Raw genomic sequence first — 12,303 nt, 5'->3', positions numbered from 1 at the left:
AGTGAGATTCACTACTCTTCAGATCTACTTCTTCAGGTGCCACTTTATTACTAAGGGTTGGCTGTTAACAATTTGAATTGCCAGGTATCTTGCGCTAGTCTAAACAGCTCCTCGGCGGATGTGATGCCGGTCCACTCCCGTATGTTTCGCAACCACGACTTCTTTCTTCTACTATTCTTTATATACACAATTTTAATTTAAAAGAAGTAATTAAAGTCTAAGGCGAATTTAAATACGTTTTCAAGTCATATTGTAAACACGTGATACTTAATAGTCTGTCAACCTTGATAAAAAAAGTGAAGGTCTCAAAACAACTACTTAGTTTGATTGACATTCCTTATACCTCAGTGTGACTCTAATTTCATCTATCTAAGCAAATGATTGTGTATAGAAATTAACGCGCATTCCTTGTGTAATGATATCACGTTCAAAACGTTTCAAATCGTTTGATTGAAGGTCCATGACCGACCCGCACGATCAAATCTTATTAGGCCCGGTAATAAAGGTCATTACAGATGTTTTTTATTAATTCGTGTTATTTTTGGATACCGAATTAAGTAAATATATAAAGTGCACGCAAGTTTTTAATGACGGCACGTCGCGTCGTGTGGATATTTGGAACTATGACAAGGAGTTTAAGCAATAGTATGGAATTGTAATAAAATTAAGTTAAAGGCCGGCAACGCACCCACTAAAATGGGTGTCCATTGGCTGCGATTATTTCAATGTAAAATTTTAAGTTTTTTACCATTCTTTATTACACATGTAATTACCATTACCGTAACTCAAGTGATAGATCCGGGATTCAGACATAAAATAACTTTTATTGGATATTTGTATTTATTACCTTTTTAACATCGAGTGCTTTTCAATCGTGGAAGCGTCAAGTTATTAGAATAATTATATAAATTTGCTTTATGTGCAGTAGGTACCTACTTTTACCAGCCTTAGGAGCGGCCTGATTTAGGGGAGGCCAACCGAGGTTACAGCCCCCTTCAAAGTAGGGCCCCCACAAAAGAGGCTTCAGAAAAAATAAAAAATCCGACAAGTAAACATTAGTAAACATTTTTCTTTTGATATATTTTTATTTTTTAAATACTAGAGGAATCTACTTATTGATTGAAAAACTCGACTGAAAAAAGTTGTTCATTTTATTTGGCAAATAATTTGACCTCCTCCTCGGGGTAACAAAGGTGTTACCCCGAGACCTCTAAATCCGGCCCTGACTTTTACATTTATGCATACCCCGCACTAGTGAAGATAACATTTATGTGCGAAACTACACCCCGGGTCCCGAGCTCCCACTAAAAGCAACTCCAACCATTACCGACATAGCCTATAGCTATCGCTTTCGCATTCTACACTGTGAGTAAGACATTGGACCAATTGTCACTGGACAATATTAAAAAATACTTACGTCATGGGTCATTTTAAAAGATTAAGATTATACAATTTCTAAAGGAGCAAAGAAAGAAACATTCCGAGCGTCAAAACTACTCAGCTATGCACAATCGTAACTAATTGATCGGATGCTGATCCATTAAGATTGCTCACGAATTCTGTCTAACAATTTGCTCAATTATCTTTTCTCTACTCTGATGTCATCTACCGGGTGTTCAACTAATTGCCAAGTATCTTTGCCGACAGTCGGCATGCCGAATTAGTTTTATGCTGTTTTAATAAAGGCATTTATATTGCCTATTCGTTACTAGCATGCTACCAGGTACTGAAAGGAAATGAAGAAATGAATCTCGCCTTTTAAATATATTTTTATGTTACACATTTCTGATAGTAAACATAACATTCTGGCTTTTTTATAGTACGAGTCAGGAGGCTCATCTTTGAAGGCCCTATCCCAGCACGAATTGCTGTGTCAGTGTCTCGGGGTGGACTGAGGGGCGCAGTGGAGAGCTGGAGCACTGAGGCGCGCCGGCCCGTAATAACAATTAGTTATGTAAAACATTAAATTAATGTAATTTTATCAATTTTTTTTTTGAAATGGATTACTTGGTTTGCGATAAAATATATCGTGTAAATCATGTTCTATATACATTTTCGTCATAAAATGAATTCAAAGTGTCAAAAATTGGCTATGTTTGGATTTTTGTCTATCGAGCGAAGTTATTTAAATCGTGTATCGATCTTTTAATGGATACATAAACTACTCAACTCCACCATATACTTTTTCCAATCCCCCTACTTCAAGAAACGATGACGAAAAATGGAAAGAAACAATGAGTTTGGCGACCGGATAGGTCCTTAAGTGGCACCAGCCGCCCATGGACACTCTGAATGCTGGAGGTTTCGGAAGTGCGTGGCCGACCTATATCAAATTAAAATTCTAAATTTGTAACTGGATTAACTGGTATATTGATTAAAAGTAATTTTCCCTGTATATATGAATATATTTTTGTAGGTAAAAACCTTGAAACGATTTCTTTAATGGCACTGACCAATTTACTTAATCTATCTGATTTAATCTTTGCTGAAAATCAATCGACCAAAGCGTTAAGCTAAAAACATCCGTGGAAAAGGCCACTTTTTAATTTATACGACGGATACAAGCCTGCTTTGATAGCCTCTTAGCCAATAGAAACTAGATATTGCATCCGATCATTGCGATAAAACATCCATCAAAATGACGGTGACAAATTATACTCTTTCCATGGCATTAATATTAATATAAACGATAACGAAATCCTATCACGACCTACTAGTTACAAAGAGCTATTAACTCCGTCGTATCTCAGAGATCCTGTACCGTATCGGGAATAGTAAATTAGGATATGAGTGCACCTGTGTGGGCCTTCCCAACAATAGGAAAAAAATGTGGGCGCACCTTCAACTAAACGAATTATTACCACTACCTGCGACTTCCTCCCGTTGCCTATACAAAAGTTTGAGACGAAATATTCAGTTTACTATCCATTGCGTGACTTTGAGTTCATGTTGTACACAATTATTAGCATAGCAGTTAATGAATGGGAAGTTTTAAATGTTATCGTTAAGTTTTGATTTATATTCCTCGGAATATTAGTCAAGTGGTCCCGCCTTCATTCTCAGGTGCATTTTTGTATTGAAGGAACTTGTAAGTTTTTTTATTGTGTTTTAAAAGCCTTCACAGTGTCGTACCTTTAGAGATTTTTCCCAAGATTTAATAAGTCATTTTAGGGTTCAATATGTTTTTTTATATATTTATTATGTTATCAATAATTTTGAATATTTTTTTAATGCATTTGCGGCGTTGTGGCATTGAGGCAATGGATTTATGCCCGCTGGATCAAATTTTTTTCTGACTTTTAGGCACAGAATAATAAAAATGATCAACGAATTCACAAGAGAATTATGTCCGTCCCATGCCCAAGCAGCAGCTTATTTACGTTAACATTATTTTTTGTAGTTGCTTTATTCCTAAATAATAAATATTATTTTTAATTTTTTTAATTATGAATGAAAGTCAAAACACATTTAATAATATCATTAAGAATTAAAGATACGGAACGATATCCGTATCAAAAACTCTGCTTGTCTATACATTTTTGTCAGTCATTTAGAGTCATTATAATTTTCTGGATTATTTTGGAATTTAAATTAGGTTCAAACTTTTTTGAATGACCGTTTAATTTTCGAGGAATGGACGCTTAAATCCTATTAGCTACTATTAGAGACATACGTGCAATAAAAGGTTTTAACTAATTTATTGGTATATGTTTAATAGGCCGACTACGCACTCGCCTCTGGCATTTAGACTGTTCTTGGACTATCACTTAACATCAGATGAACTGATTTATAACAATATATAACGAGTTCAAATATATGAAAAAATATGAAGAAGTACACAGTAGCTATAAGAACTGTACTGAAAGGGCAGAAGGAAGTAGAAGTAGTAGTCAGACTGAACATCGACTTGTCTATAAATCAAACGGATGTATTCCGAGGCCAAAGCCCATTTGGGTTGTAGCGCTGCTGGACTGTTATCATTTTTACCAACGCAAATCACAATACGAAATCCATTTTCATTATACTGTTTTGACAAAAGCTCTGTCACCTTTCAACGCAGCGAAAGCACACTTTGACAAAACGTGACGAAATTATCTTTAGTTTAATAATTTAATAACAGTTTTATATAACATGAAAATATGGGTATATACACTTTAAAAAGCATATAAATAATTTAAGATAAAAATATTGACTTTGATTTACGCGAGTACTACGTTTTAATAAAACACCGCCTATTTATTACACTATTAGTTTAGATTGCTGATTGATTAAATACCCGATTAAATCCGTCAAAGTAAAGTTAAAAATATCTTCTATTAAAATTCATAAAATCGAACTTAATATTATTTTATAGTCATCCAAATTCTTATGATAATTTTGAACAAATATCTATGGTGAAACAATATACGTTTACTAAAAAAGGTGTTTTTTTGTCATAAATAATGTAAACGTATCTAATATCTATTGTAAAGGGGATAACATAGAAATAGTATAAACACCTGCACAGTGATTTTAATATGCAATTTGTAAGCGACACATCAACCAATAACCATCGTTTATAGATGCGCATATTGTTATGTGATAGAACTTATGTTATATATCTAGATGGGCCGTTATGTTTGAGTTTTTGAAATGTCTTGACTTGACTTAATGTCCTATAACTTCTAGAAGGGGCAGTCTCAGACTCCAAGTCTTTTCTCCTGTTTGCCCCATCTGTACGACTCCAGGTTTGCTTGGGACGGCCAAGCTTTCACTTCCCTTGCGGGTTCCAATCAAGTGCCTTGCCTTGGGGATGTAATTGGAATTTCTTCGGATTATAGCCTATCCATTTCCGCCGCTTGATCTGCTGGCTAATCGGGATGTCTCCCGAAGTTGCGTTAGAGATCTTCTGGGGCCAGCAGATACTGAGAATACGGCGAAGACAGCGACGGAAATGTAACGTTTAAAAATGAAACAAGTTTACTTCAGATAAATAGAGAACAAGTCATTGCTCTGAAAAAGTCTTACGAATTCTTCGTACGTATAAAAACATTAATTAAACTTGGTTGTTCTTGTTGCTTGTCAGTTGTCAGTAGCACTACGGGGTACCCGGTTGGCATTCAGTAACTAGACTACTCTGTCATGTATGATCTTGCTCATTTTGCCATTTAAGAACATCAATCATTGTTACCTTTGTGGTGATATAATACGTTTAGGAGCCCATAGAATCGATACTTATAAACAAAAGTTGGTTCAGAACAAAAATCACTTTTGGTACCCCATATTTTTTGGTACTACTAAAAAGTAAATAAACCAGTGGCACTACAACCATTTTAGATCTGAACCTCAGATTTAGGTATCAATTTCATGATCATTTATCAATCTAATAAGTAGGTGATCAGCCTCCTGTGCACAACACACGCCGTTGACTTTTTTGGGTCTAAAGCAAGCCGGTTTCCTCACGAAGTTTTCCTTCACCGTACGAGCGAGTGTTAAATGCGCACCTAGAAAAAAAGTCCATTGGTGCACAGCCGGGGATCGAACCTACAACCTCAGGGATAAGAATCGCACGCTAAAGCCAACACTGCTCTACTAGCCTATTCAATACAGTATATATCTTGTTTATACAATAAAATATTATTGCACACTCCTAGGTGTCTTATACACTTTTACCTTTTTTTTTTTTTTTTTTTTTTTATGATAGGGGGGCAAACGAGCTTGCGGGACGACCAAAAAGGGCAGTCCACGCAGCCCATAGACACCCATTTTAGTGGGTGCGTTGCCGGCCTTTGAGGGAGGAGTAGGCTCGTTTTTTAAAAATTTGGAGGTCGTATCTCTGAGGGAAGACACCCCCCCCCCCCCCCGGAGGTACCTTAAATTATGTCAAATTATTTCCTTTTAAATCGGGTATATAGCTGTAAAGGTCCAGTTCTGTAGGTCTATGGTTCTCACTAATAGCGGTAGTGTATCGACATCGGTGAGTAATGTCTCTTGTATGTCGCAGCAGGTTGATAAGGAGGCGCCACGGTGTCGCCGACAGTGATAACCTGTGACCAATGTGCTATTTTACCTTCGAAGAATTTTGTTATAACGCAATTTTATTAATTATACGGATGCTATAAACAGAGATGGTTTAGGTATTTATAAGTAATCTAACTAAGACCCCAACATTAACGTCGATAAATCTATGAAGGTAATTAAGAAATATTTTTAATTTTAAATACTCTGAAATATATTATATTGAATATAATAAGTTAAAGTTCTTAAATATACTCCACAAAAGAGGGACCCACAAAATTTCAGAAAAAGAAATGATTTAAATTCAGACTAGTAAACACTAGTAAACTTTTCTCTGGATAGATATATTTTTGTATTTGTTAAATACAAAAAGAATCTACTTGGTTTCACAATAAATGATTGATCGAAAAACTCGACTGAAAACAAGTTCATTTTATTTGGAAAATAAATTGGGGCCAGGGGGCCTCCACTCCTGTGTTGCCCCGAAGCCTCCAGACCTATAAATCCGGCCCTGATACAGACACAATATTGTACACTGGCAGACCTCGCAGACTAATTTTACATTTAAGAAACAATTAACAACATTGTACCAATAAACCGTTCTTATTTTTTACCTGTAAGTTTTTTTATATACAGTATTAAGTTCTGTATTGTATTATATTTTTATATTTGGGTTGTCAGGAAGAAACTGCTTTTTGCTGTAAGACCGCCCATTTACGTCCATTTTTTCCCTCTTGTTTTGTGAATATTGATGTCAATAAGATGTTATTGTTATGTGTCATTAATGTCTCATTACTGTCGCGGGGTAATGAGACTTCAAACAACAATTAAAAATGGCTGTCACGTGTGGTTAGATATTTATTAATAACGCCATACTTCGTTTATACCTATCGTCGTTAATAGAAGAGAAGGCGATATCATTGCGCCAATCAAGCCTTAATTATTGCAGTCATTCTACATCTTCAAGCATTTCAATTACGAGTTCTTGTTCGTTAAAATCTCACATATCAACGCACCTGTGTTTTCTTATTAAACGCAATGATATTAAACCCAATAAGGCGGACGGCATGCGGAGGAAGGCAGTGATTTCTTTTAATAGGGTCCTTAACTTGTGTCGATGGTATATGGTAGCAGCAACTTTCCATCCCGAGTTAGAGGCAAAAACAAATGCCAACCCTTTAGTGGAAGAACAGCTAAATATGGAAAACCGAAATGCGAGGCCCGAGACGACATCGGAAATGGTCAGTGATTTTTTTACAAGCACCATATTTATCCAGGTGTTCGCGTAGCAAATATTTATTTGCTTGGTAGAAATGTAAGCGAATTACTTTTACAATATTTACGTTTAAAATCAAGCGACGGCATTGGAAAGTCATGAATAATTTATTTTGTAGACAATCGAAACGAACAATAGTTTGAATAAAGAAAAGGGACTGAGTTAGTATCGTTTAGCATATATGGCCATAGAAACGTAAATCAAAACATAATGCGCATTGCTGAGCGCGGAATGAGCGCGCTTGCGCCGGCGCCGCTCCGCATAAGGTTGTAAGGCAATGCTCGGTGACGTCACTGGCGATGCGCGCCCCGACACCTGCAGAGTCAATGATCTTTGGTTCGTGTGTGGGCTGAGGCCTTGTTTAAGATAAGAATTCTATGTCAGCCAGGTCATGGAGAATCTGATTTAATTCACCTCATTATAAATTACCTACTTCGTTTGCTCCAGCTTGACACTTTAATTGAATCCATACCTTTGCACTAAGTCATTTTACATTATTACGTCCTCACATGCTTTGTAAATTAATATGCTAGAACTATTCAAACCCAGAATTAAAAATTCTATACATACCATTATATTATATACCTTTTAAAACATGATAATTAGAACGCGATTCGTGGTCATTAATTAATAATGAATTAATGACTATGCAAGCTAAGTAAACTTATTGCAGTGATAAAAAATTTATTATGACAGCTCTGCTGTAGATGTTCTATTACTCAATAAGAATTAAATTGGACCAGTTTCGATTTCATCTGTATATTAAATTAAGGTTTTAAGATTGTAAAGATATTATTATCGAATTAACATAACAAACATGTTAACTAATCTCCGATTATTGTTTATTCGTAGTTCCACTTCATTAACTACGATGTCTAACAAATATTGAAATGGTAGGAAATTTAACAAAGAGGAATTAGCAACACTTGGGTCATTGTGAACTTCCAAGTAATAGAGGTGTCACAGAGATTCTTGAGCAAATACATGATTTTAAACGGTGAAGTAACAAGAGGCATTCAATAGCACATCGCAATGAAGCGTTACAACCTTATAGCCTATTGTTGACGAACAAATACAGGAAACAGTAAAGTTGAGTTTCAAAGATTTTGCTCTACGTACAGGTAGGTCGCAGGTGTGTTTCTATACCACTAGAGTTATAAACAAGTCTATAAACAATGTGAAGTACTCAAAGAGTAACCGAATCGGTTTCAAAGGAAGTTGTTCGTACAAGAGTTTTACATTTATGGAAAGATAGGTTTGAAAAGAAGCAACGGTGTTGGCACAACATTTTAATACAATGTGCGGTTAGTGGAAATGTAAAAAGTTGTGAACGGATACGGTAAAATCAGGGTAATAATATTTGTCACTTAGTAAATTGCTTTCGTTCCCTTGTATGAATATACTAATGGAATAGAAATCACTAAGCGCGAGTAAAAAATTTAAATGTATGGAAGTTATTCAAAAAACCTCCGCGCTATATAGGGGTGGTTGGAGGTATTCATTGGTGGCAGACAGTCAAGGCTATAAATATAGAACCTACCCTGTTTTACTTTCCCCTTCAGGCGGAAGCGTCGCGTTGCTATGGAAACCGCTTTCCATGGCGACGGGCATTGGTCGGAAAATTCAAGATGGCGGCTCCATATCGATCGATGGGGAGAGTTTCCCCACTCCATATTAAAACTGCACTTAACGCCACTTACCCTTTTAGCATTTAAGCCAGTCCGTTATAAAGTCAGGTAGACTGGTTGTTAAGCATTTATGAGCTCAAATATTGACAGACACTTGAATAAGTCATTGTCTTTAACAATGTTCAAGAGTAGCTTATTGTTATCTAATAACAAGTTTCGGCTTTTGTTATTCCAAACAATTATTGCTAAGAATCATCTTTACGAGAGATTTCTATTCTCTTGTAAGCCGGATGGACGTAATTGCAATTTTACACAGCGTTAAAACGGGAAGAATATAACTACAATTTATCTTTAAGTTTTATATTTGAGGTGGCCGGTACTCCGCGTTTTAAGAATGTATAGAATACTGAGATAGATTAAGATAATTATTCTACAGGAATTCATTTTTTAATTACTTTTTCTTTTAAAGAGTACGTCTTTCAAGCGTAGGGCATTTTTATAAAAGTCCCCAACGTTTTGAAGTACTCTTACATATTCTAGTGCTCACAAGTAGAAATCCTAAAGGATGTCACGGAACGGAAGTTAATTCTTAGGAACTAACTTTTAATGCGTATATGTCATCACCCCTAAGTTAATATTTCAGTTTTAAATTAATTAGTATATAATGGCGAAAAAATATCGTAACGAAGTAGAAGGCTTTTATAATTAACAGCCCATGGATCAAATCAAATCAAAATCATTTATTCATATAGGTAACACAATGTACACTTATGAACGTCAAAAAAAGAAATACATATATACTTAATACTTCTAATTAATTTTACATTTACTACCAGTCCTCAAAAGAAGGGCGTAGAACGAAGGAGAAGAACAGGCAATAAACTTTTTTTAATCGCCAAGTTTTCTGTTTTACACAATGTTTGTATGGAGCTGCAACCATTACACCATGTTCCACATGACATTTTAAGTAATTAATAATAATAACATAAAATAAAAAGAGCACGCATTTACATTCTCGTGGGAACAACACGCAAATACATAGTCGAAATAACTAACATCAGCCACAGAATTATCAAGATATTCACTTATTTCACCTAACACCATTTGCTTGATCATTTGTAAACGTCACTAAATTAGTTTATTAGATGTTAATATCTTAGAAGAGCAGGCTCCTTTATTATAAAATATACATTGGAAATAATTGCTCGTTTTTTGTTGACTATAATATATTGGTTTTCCTTTCTTATGATAGATGAAGTATACAAACAGGATTGTCCAGACTTATTTCGTATAGACTCTCGCCTTATCTGGCTAGCTACAATATATTATAAGCCATTATTCATTACGTTATGTACAAGACATAAACACTGACGGAGAGATCAGATCATAAACTCAGTCAAATAAAAACTACACCAAACACAATAAAACAACACCTATAAAAACATCACTCATGAAAGCCAGGTTCTAAACAATTAGATCGATTAAAGTTTTATGCTTTTTGATGTGGTTAATATGTTTTGTGGGCGTGTCCGCGAGTTAAGACAATGATCTATTTTTACGGGAATGCGTAAAGAGGCCACGTGGCTGGCAGCTGCGCTCGCGCACGTGCCATGTATTTATACCGCCCGCCCTTCCTCAGGATACTTATTCTTAATATATGATACAATACCCTTGTTAGTCTCTTATTTTGCCTATCGATCACTACTTTGTATTGGCTAAGTTTAGTTGATTTCTCAGAATTGTGATGGTATTTCATGTTTTAGAAGTACTGCAAGTACTTATTAAATCTTCATATAACAATCACTTGACTGAAAGGTTGCTTAGTTTGAAGCTCAATTAAGTACTGGTTATCTTCAATGTTTTGGCCTCCGGATCCTGGATTGACACCTGAATACAAACAATACACACACGAAGGATTAATTGAACGGCTAATTACCTAAATTATTACATAAATATTGTGTACAATATTTATAAAATGGTGATTCAAGTCAAGTCAAGTCATTTATTTCAATTAGACCACCTAAAATGGCACTTTTGAACGTCAAATAAAATATAAAGATGATTCTTGTTGCCCCTTCCAAAAGGTAGTTTCGTGTGGAGAAGAATGGGCAAGAAACTCCACACTTACTCTTTTAAAATAGGTTTAAAATATTTTGTATACCTTAGTTAAATATGTTAATATGTGAAGACAATGTACTCCTAGAATAAAACTACTATACCTACTAAAAAAAGTTAGTAATACATGTTCCTCACATATTTACAAATATCTATACCGTAGAATATTATACATTAAAGAGTAATAAAAAAAACACAATAAAACAGTGTGTGAGATAAAAATAAAATAATTACATTTTGTACTATTATAAAACAAAAAATAACAAAAATATGTAAAATTTCCAATTTAACTTAAGGTTACTTATTGCGAACTCGCGAGCTGTGTAATCGACCCCAAGAAAGACCCCCACCGGGTTTTCCTTAGGGGATACGACCTCTTATAGTTTAAAAAACAGCATAGGTACTCTTCCTTCAAAGGCCGGCAACGTAACCAATAAAAGTAGGCTAGTTTGTGTATTATATAAAAAAAATTAAAGAGCGTTCTACATTCTTCAAATAATTTCAGTCGTGTCAAGATTTTTGACCAAGAATTGGGTTACATCAATGAAAAATAATTTAATTTTTATGTGATTCTTTATAACGGAGACTAGTTATCGGTCCAGCTAGAGATGTCAGCGAAATATGAACACCCTGGAGGGTTATTAATCTGCTCAATTATTACGAAACTGACGCACACTACTACATATGTCTTCTTTGTCACATCCGTTCATCATAGGGCTGTATCAAACTGAAATTTAAAATCGTGAATTTCAATATAGACAATATAAAATAGCATATTGCTTAAAATCCAAGTTTGTGTCTTTAAAAATCAATTGCGTTATGCACTTGTCTGATATGACTGAATAATTATCCGAACTTTCTAGAAGCATTTTCATTCAATTTAATCCAGTAATTTTACTATTTATTTAACGTTTATTTACGTTTCTGTTCTAAATAAAATGTATCAGTATATAATTGATAACCTACCGGTTAATGAACTCTATTTAGTACGTGTTGACAACCCCAGCGTCAGAGTTTCTCAAATCGTGGACGCAAAGCGTGCGGACAGGTGTGAGCGGCTGCCGCGCATTTTCATATAAAACCAACGTTTCACATATAAAAGGCACTTCCTTTCATCCCACAACCTACCGTCGGGAATGCCCATTAATTTGCCAACACAATATTTTTAGTGCACAGCTCGCGTGTAATATATCGTACCCACGTGTCCCCGTATGTCGTCCGTGGAGCGGCTGCGTCAAATTATTTTCGTTCATGTCACAAGATACTGCGCTCATCTGGACGCTTTTC

The sequence above is a fragment of the Pieris napi genome, chromosome 4, assembly GCF_905475465.1.
Source record: "Pieris napi chromosome 4, ilPieNapi1.2, whole genome shotgun sequence".
Taxonomy (NCBI): domain Eukaryota; kingdom Metazoa; phylum Arthropoda; class Insecta; order Lepidoptera; family Pieridae; genus Pieris; species Pieris napi.
Note: the sequence above shows the minus strand (reverse complement) of the source record.